The sequence below is a fragment of the Humulus lupulus genome, chromosome 7, assembly GCF_963169125.1.
Source record: "Humulus lupulus chromosome 7, drHumLupu1.1, whole genome shotgun sequence".
NCBI classification, from domain to species: domain Eukaryota; kingdom Viridiplantae; phylum Streptophyta; class Magnoliopsida; order Rosales; family Cannabaceae; genus Humulus; species Humulus lupulus.
In genome coordinates, this window is record NC_084799.1 from 156,628,304 (window position 1) to 156,637,731 (window position 9,428).

Genomic DNA, 9,428 nt, shown 5'->3' on the forward strand with positions numbered 1-9,428 from the left:
TAATCGTAATTTTGGCCCGCTGAGGGCATAACTGTATATATATATGTGATAAATTGTCAAGACCACATTATTATGTGGATATATTTGTAATCAGTGATTCGAGGCGATCCCAGTGAGCGGTTTAGCGAAAAAGTCACGGCGGAGATTTATACCCGACTGGGGTGAGCCTGGGGGTATTTCTGGGAATTTGGAGAGTATATTGGGGTCAGTTTTGATATTGAGGAATGTAATTGGTGATTAGTTAGGTGTCGAAAAGTAAGCGATAAATATTAGAGACACTCGAGGAATTAGTGGGAATTGGGTGAAATGACCAAAATTCCCCTAGGTGGATTAAAAGGCTTAGGAAATTATGGGAGGGAATTGTGGTCATTTGGCTAATAAAGGATAGGTATTATTAAGGTTTTATACTTAGTGGAATATGTATAAGGGGCTGGGATTCTGAAGGAAGGAAAGAAAGGGAATTAGAAGTCTATCTTTCTCTCTCTCGGTTTAGGCTTTTCTCCAACAGTTCTTAAGGTCTTTTGGGACAGAAACTCAGGGAGAGTCAGAGTAGAAGCTTGAGGTGAAGGTCCTTGGTCTGGCCTGAAGAATTAGCAAGGATTTAGCAAGGGCAATCCATTCATTTGAGGTAAGGTTCAGGGTAGTATTCAGTTCCTAGTATTGATGTTAAGCTGGTTTTCCTAAGCAAAATTCTGTGGGAATTCTAGGGAGCTGAGGCTGAAGATTTGAGGAGGAGAAGGCTAAGCAAGAGTGGGACACAACCTAGGCCAAGCTCATCCATCAGAGGTAAGGAACTCAAGCTTAAGCTTTGTGATTTCTGTGGTTTTACTGAGTTTCTGAGTTTTGGGTCCAATCATGGTGAATTCTATGTTTAGGGATGCATGTGATTGGGTTATGTGTATTTGGGATGCTTGGGATGAGTGGAGGATGTTGGTAGGCTTGTTTTTGTGTTTTGTTGAAGTGTGGAAGAGTTTTGGTAAGGTTTGGTTTGGGGAAAATCGAAAGAGGAAAAATGCATGAGTTGATGTTCTGTGACTAGCGTTACAGTGCTAGCCTTTGGGCGCTGTAGCGCTAGGCCAAGTATTTTGGGGCGTTTTTAGGTTCTACTTGTAGCGTTGTAGCACCCTCCAAAGAGCGCTGTAGCGCTACCCTGTTCCCAGAAAAGGGTTTTTGGGTTATTTTCAAGGTATTTTTCCCGGGGGTTCGGGGTTCGATTCCACCACCCCGTTTGGTGGAACTAGAGCTTCCCGAGGGCTCGGGATTGATCCCGAGGCTAGGTTTTGGACTTGAGGTTTGGTGATGATTTTGATTTATGGTTGTGACTAGGTGTGCGCTAGGGCTCGAGAGGGATCATGCTTAAGGATCAATCGATCAAAGCCAGCAAAGCTAAAGGTAAGAAAACTGTACCCGGTTATGTGTTTGTGATGGGACTAAGTGCTCCCGATAACTGTATAATATCATAGATGGTATTATGCTATGGTACATGTGATAATCGGCCTAAGGGTGCCATAAATTATACTTGCACACAGGGCGCGACTCGGCCACTGGTAGCCGAGGACAGCTTAACATTCACTGAGCTCGGTTTAAGCGGGCCAGAGTCAGTGGGATAAATACAGGGTGCGGCCTAAGGGAATTGACCCTAGTTATCATATGTGGATTGATTGTGGTTATGAAGTGATATAATTGGTATGGTGAATACTTGATTATCACGAATGCCTAAACTGTTGAGTACATGCTTATGCGATATGAGATATTTGACTGTCTGTTGATTGAGTATGCTCTGTTATTGTGTTTTCTTGCTGGGCCTTGACTCACGGGTGCTATGTGGTGCAGGTAAAGGCAAAGGCAAGTTAGACCAATCCTAAGATGGAGGATTGCAGGGCCGAATGTACATAGTTAGCTGTTCGGCTGCCATGGCCGAGGAGTGGATCTGGACGAGTATTTCCTACCTGTCTGTTTTTCCTTAGAGTGACTAATTATTGTTGTATCTGGATTTTGAATCTTTTGTAGACAATCTTTAACTCATTACTTTTGGGATCCCATGTAAGTAGAAAATGTTTATTTATAAGAAATGCAGCTTTTGAGACCAAAATCTTTCAACCCTAGTTCAACTATAGTTTTGGTAACACGTTTTGATTAAATGACTTGATTAGCAAGTCTTGCACCTTTATAATCACACAGTGTAACGGTCTTGACTATCCAGGGCATTACAGCTGAACCTAAAGCTCAGAAACTCAATAAGAACAACAACTGAAACCACATAACTCAAGTGACCAAGATCAGAGATTCTTACCTTAAATAGAGAAGTTCAACCTTTGGCTATCCTCCACTATTCCTTAGCTTTCCCCCCTCAAAGCTTCAGCCTCAATTTCCCCAGAATTCTACTTAGAAAACCAATTCAACACCAACACCAAGAACTGAATGTTAACCTCAAAATCTTACATCAATTGATGAGCAACCTCAGCTAGTTTCCCCAATCTGATCAAGACCCTAAGTACACAATCTTAGCCTAAAGCTTTTTTGGATTTTAGCCCCAAATTTCCAGAAGAAATTGATGAGGAAGTCCCAAACCGTTCATGAGAGTTACCCTGCTTTTCTCTTTCTTTTCTTCAGACCTCTATTGCCTTCTACACATTCCACTAAGGCATAAAGCTTAATAATACTTATCCCTTATAAGCCAAATGACCAATTTGCTCTCCCATAATTCCTAAGCCTTTAAATCCACCTAGGGGCATTTTGGTCATTACACCCAATGCTCGCTAATTCCTCGAATGTCTCTAATGTTTACCGCTTACTTCCCGATACCTAACGAATCACCAATTATGTTCCTCAATATCAAAATAGACTCCAATATATTCTCTAAATTCTCATAAATACTCCCAGGATCGACTCGAACCGGGTATAAATCCCCGTCGTGACTTTTTCGCTGAACCGCTCACTAGGATCGTCTCGAGTCACAGATTACAAATATATCCACATAATAATGTGGTCTCGACTATTTATCACAAATATATACAGTTATGCCCTCAATGGGCCAAAATTACGATTATGCCCTTCTAGCCTAATCAAGGCCTACATGCATACTAATACACATAGTCATGCATCACAGATATTCAAATAATCATATAACATGCTTTTAAATCATTAAATCACATACAATCCAATTATGCCCTCCCGACGCACTAATCAAGGCCCTTAAGCCTAATTAGCAAATTTGGGTCGTTACACACAAGCTCCCCTGTTCTCAAGGGGCCTCTCTAGCCACTGAGGATACCGAAGAGGAAGAAGATATGGCACTGTTGGTGCGAAAAAGACGAGCTCCTGAGGATAATCAGGGGCTCGATCCTGACTAAGCTGTGTCCGGGGCAGCAGCCGGCCCCTTCGGTCAAGGTAACTTGTAACGCCCTGGATAGCCAAGACCGTTACCCTGTGTGTTTATAAAGTGCTAGACTTGCTAATCAAGTCATTCTTTTAAAATCGTGTTACTGAAATTGTAAAGGTACTAGGGTAAAAATGGTTTGGTCTCAAAAGCCACATTTTCATTAAGAAGCATCATCTGTTACACGGGATCCCAAAAATATTAAGTATAAAAACTGTCTACAAAAGACACAAGGTTTATATACAATATCAAGCCATATTAAGGCAAAACAGACAATTAGGTAATCCCTGTCCTGACCCACTCCTCGACCATGGCGATCGAATAGCTGGCTATGTACATTCAGCCCCACAGCCCTCCAACTCAGGATTGGTCCAGCTTGCCCTTGCCTTTACCTGCACCACGTAGCACCCGTGAGCCAAGGCCCAGCAAGAAAACACAACAACAGAGCATAAGCAATCAACAGACAAATCAATATCTCATATTGCATCACATAATCTCAACCACATAACCATTCAATATAATCAAGTATTCCACATACCAAACATATCAACTCATAGCATTTACGGTTCACAAATGATAACTAGGGCTAGCGCCCTCAGGCCGCTCCCTCCGTTACTCCACTGACTCCGGCCCGCTTAAACCGAGCTCAGTGAATATTAAGCTGTCCTCGGCTACCAGTGGCCAAGTCGCGCCCTGTGCGCAAATATTACGTACGACACTCTTAGGCCACTTTTACATGTCCGATGGCGTAATACCATCATTGACATGATACAAGTATCAGGAGCATTTAGTCCCATCACAAACATATAACCAGGTGCAGTTTTCTTACCTTTCAATTCACTAGCTTTGATCCCTCGACTCCTTGAGCACGATCCCCCTCGAGCCCTAGCACTCACCTAAACATAACCATGGCCAAATTCATCATCAATCCTCAAGTCCAAAACCTAGCCTTGGGGCCAATCCCGAGCCCCCAGGAAGTCCTAGTTCCACCAAACAAGGTGGTGGAATCAAACCCCAAACCCTAGGTCAAAAGCCCTTGCAAACAACCCTAAAATCCCCTTCAGAAGACAGGGTAGCGCTACAGCGCTCATGGGAGGGCGCTACAACGGTACAAACAGAAGCAAAACCCCATCAGAAAACTTGGCCTAGCGCTACAGCGCCCAAAGGCTAGCGCTGTAGCGCTAGTCACAGACTGGCCAACACCAGTTTTTTCCCTCCTGCGATCTCCTCAAACCAACCTCAACCAAAACTCTTCCAAATCTTTCCCAACCTCAAAAACAACCTTATGACCATACTCCACTCATCCCAAGCACCCCAAATACCTAGAACTCAAGCACATGCATCCCCAAACTCAAAATTCACCATAGCCACTCCTAAACACTAAAACTCAGCAAAAACCAGTTGAACAACAAAGTTAGAGTTAAGGGTTTATACCTTTGGTGGAATTTCGACCACAAGTTGCCTCAAGACTTCCTTGGCTTGCTCCTCCTCAGCCTTAGGCCTGAATTCCCTAAAGTTTCCATCCAATTCAACTTAAACACCATAACTCAAAAACCAGAAACAGAAACTGAAGAACTCTAAAGTCTTACCTCAAGTGTTGATGAACTCTTGCTAAACCTCTGCCGATTTCTCAATCCTAGGTTAGGATCCTTGATGCTTAGTTTATCCCAGCTCTCCTCTGAGCTTTACTCGAGAAATCCTCAAGAAACAGTTGAAGGAAATATAAACCGACCTAGAGAACTCTCTCTGTTTCTCTCTCTTTCTTTTCCCTTCCCTTTCCTTCTTTTTCAGACTTCTACCCTTCTCTACAATTCCCACTAACATAAAACCTCAGCATATCTATTCCTTACATGCCAAATGACCCTAATGCCCTCCCCTTTATTTCTAATCCTTTAGTCCACTTAAGGGCATTTTAGTCATTTTACCCCAATTCCCGCTAATTCCTCGAGTGTCTCTAATATTCCCCGCTTAATTCCTGATACCAAATTAATCACCAATAATACTCCTCAATATCAAGATAGACTCCAATATACTCACTAAATTCCCATTTATACCCCTAGACTCACCCCGAGCTGGGTATAAATCCCCGCCATGACTTTTTCGCTACTTTGCTCACTAGGATCGTCTCGAGTCACAGATCACAGATATATCCACACAATAATGTGGTCTCGACAATTATCACATATATCAAAGTAGTTATACCCAAAATGGCCAAAATTACGATTATGCCCCTCTAACCTAATCAGGGCCTACATGCATACTAATACACATAGTCATGCATCTCAAATATTCAAGTAGTCATATAACATGCTTTAAATCATAATCATGCATCTTAATCATTAAAATCACACATAATTCCCATTATGCCCTCCAGGCATACTAATCAAGGCCCTTAAGCCTTATTAGTGAATTTGGGTCATTACAACTATCCCCTCCTAATGAGAATTTTGTCCTCGAAATTTACTTGAACAACTCGGGATATTGATCCCGCATCGCTGTCTCAAGCTCCCAGGTCGCCTCCTTGACCTTACTATTCCTCCACAACACTTTAACCAGAGGAATTGTCTTATTCCGCAACACTTTATCTTTCTGATCCAAGATCTGAACTGGTTGCTCCTCATAAGCCAAATCTGCTTGTAACTCCAAATCTTCATACCTCAACACATGAGTCACATCTGAGACATACTTCCGAAGCATGGGGACATGGAACACGTCATGAACTCCAGACAACGATGGTGGCAAGGCTAACCTATAAGCCACCTGACCAACCCTTTCTAGGATCTCGAATGGTCCAATGAACCTAGGGCTTAGCTTGCCCTTCCTTCCAAACCTCCTCACCCCTCGCAATGGTGAAACTCGGAGAAAGACGTGGTCCCCAACTTGGAACTCCACATCCCTACGCTTAGGATCAGCGTAGCTTTTCTATCTACTCTGAGATGCGAGCATCCTAGCCCGGATCTTCTGTATGGCCTCACTTGTCTTCTGAACCATATCTGGCCCCAAATATCTCCTTTCACCCATCTCATCCCAATGAATGGGTGATCTACACTTTCTCCCGTATAACATCTCATAGGGAGCCACTCCAATCGTTGACTGATAACTATTGTTATACGAGAACTCAATCAACGGAAGGTACTTACTCCATGAACCCTCAAAATCAATCACACATGCCCTGAGCATATCCTCCAATACCTGGATCATTCTCTCAGACTGTCCATCAGTCTGAGGATGAAAGGCTATACTGAACTTCAACTGAGTCCCCAGAGCTTTCTGCAAACCACCCCAAAACTTGGAAGTGAAAATAGGATCTCGGTCTGACACTATAGACTTAGGAACCCCATGGAGACGTACGATCTCCCTCACATACAACTCAGCATACTGATCCACGGTATATGTTGATCTCACTGGAAGGAAATGGGCTGACTTGGTGTATCTATCCACTATCACCCACACCGAGTCATGAAGTCCCACTGTCTTGGGTAAGCCTCCCAGAAAATCCATGGTGATGTCCTCCCATTTCCATTCAGGAATACCCAAAGGCTGAAGCAACCTTGCTGGTCACTGATGCTCAGCTTTCACCTGCTGATAGGTTAAGCATCTGGCAACGTACTCTACCACATCCTTCTTCATCCCGGGCCACCAATACAACGTTCGCAGATCCTAATACATCTTCGTGGTACCCGGATGAAGGGAGTACGACATCGTATGGGACTCATCTAGTATCTCTCGTCTGATCCCCTCATCAGCTGGAACATAAATCCGTCCCTAATACCGAAGTAATCCCACCTCAGAAATAGAAAAATCCTTAGCTATTCCAGCTAAGACATCCTCTCTAATCCTCTGTAACTGAGCGTCTACCAACTGCCCTTCTCTGATCCTCTCTAGCAGGGTTGACTGCAGAGTAATATTAGCCAACCATCCTACCACCAACTCTATCCCTGCTCTAACCATCTCATCAGCTAACTTCCTTGAAATCTGAACAGAGCTATACAACTAACCTGGACCTCTGCGGCTCAAAGCATCTGCCACCACATTGGCTTTCCTCGGATGGTAAAGGATATCACAATCATAATCCTTTACCAGCTCCAGCCAATGCCTCTGTCTCATATTCAGATCCTTCTGTGTAAAGAAATACTTCAGGCTCTTATGGTCAGTATATACCTCGCACTTCTCCCCATACAAATAATGTCGCCAAATCTTCAGTGCAAAAACCACTGCTGCCAGCTCCAAATCATGGGTAGGATACCGCTGTTCATACTCCTTCAGCTGTCGTGATGCATAGGCTATAACCTTCTCATTCTGCATCAACACACAGCCTAAAAATGGTAAATTTCCCCAATATTCCCTCCTAGACATTCTAACCTCAAATATATCTCCAAATATTTATTTCCATAACCCGGTAACCCCATAAACATCTAATACCCGGTATACCCCTCGACTCGCCCCGAGTCAGATTCTCAACCCCGTTGTGACTTTCAAACTAGCGGCTCTCTAGGGCTGTCTCGGATCGTGCTACACAAATATATCACAAACATTACATATTTATCACAAACATACCCCTAATATTCCAAACGGGGCCCACATGCGTATTTAATTAAGCTAAACATGCTTCACTATCACATATTCACATAAATTCACATATTATAACAATAATTCACTTATTGCCCTCCAGGCACACTAATTAAGGCCCTCAGCCTTATTAACAAATTTAGGTCGTTACAACTATCCCCTCCTTACAGAAATTTCATCCTCAAAATTACCTGAATAACTCGGGATACCGTTCCCACATCTCAGATTCCAATTCCCATGTCGCCTCCTCAACCTTGATGTTCCTCCACAGCACTTTCACCAAGGCGATGGTCTTGCTCCGCAAGACTTTATCCTTCCGGTTGAGAATCTGAACTGGTTTCTCCTCATAAGATAAATCTTGATCCAGCTCCAAATTCTCATAACTTAGAACATGTGTCGAATCTAATACATACTTTCAGAGCATGGACACGTGAAACACATTATGGACCCCTGATAAGGCTGGGGGCATTGCCAATCTGTAGGCTACCTCTCCAACCCGTTCCATAATCTAAAAGGGGCCAACAAACCTAGGGCCCAACTTGCCCCGAACACTAAACCGTTTCACTCCCTTCAAGGGCGAAACCCTAAGAAACACATGGTCACCAACCTGGAACTCCACACTCCCGCGTTTCAGATCTGAATAACTCTTCTGGCGACTTTGGGAGGTGAGCATTCGAGCTCTAATTTTCTCAACTCCCTCATTGGTCCTCTGAACCATCTCAGGACCTAAGTACCTTCTCTCACCTATCTCATCCCAATGGATAGGTGATATGCACTTCCTCCCATAAAGAATCTCATACGAAGTCACTTCGATAGTTGCCTGATAACTATTGTTGTACGAGAACTCAATCAAAGGAAGATACCTACTCCAAGGTCCCCCAAAATCTAGCACATAGGCTCTTAGCATATCTTCTAGTATCTGAATCGTCCTCTCAGTCTGAGGATGATAGGCGGTACCAAACCATAACTGTGTGCCCATAGCCTTCTGCAAACTTTCCCAGAACTTGGAAGTGAAGGTGGGGTCCCTGTCGGATACTATCGACCTTGGAGCCCCATGTAGTCGAACAATCTCCTTCACATATAGCTCAGCATACTGCTCCACAGTATAAGTCGTCCTGACCGGTAAAAAGTGGGCGGACTTGATGTACCTATCCACAATCACCCACACCGAATCATGCTGTCCTACGGTCTTTGGCAACCCAATCACGAAGTCCATGGCGACATCTTCCAATTTCCACTCCAGAATCCCTAGAGGCTGCAGCAACCCTGCTGGCCTCTGATGTTCAACCTTGACCTGCTGACAAGTTAAGCACTTGGCCACATAATCCACCACCTCCCTCTTCATGCCTGACCACTAGTACAAAGCTCTTAGATCCTGGTACATCTTTGTCGTATCCAGATGTAAGGAATAAGGAGTGGTATGTAGTTTATCCAGAATCTCTCGCCGGATATCTGCATCCATCGGAACACAGATCCGACC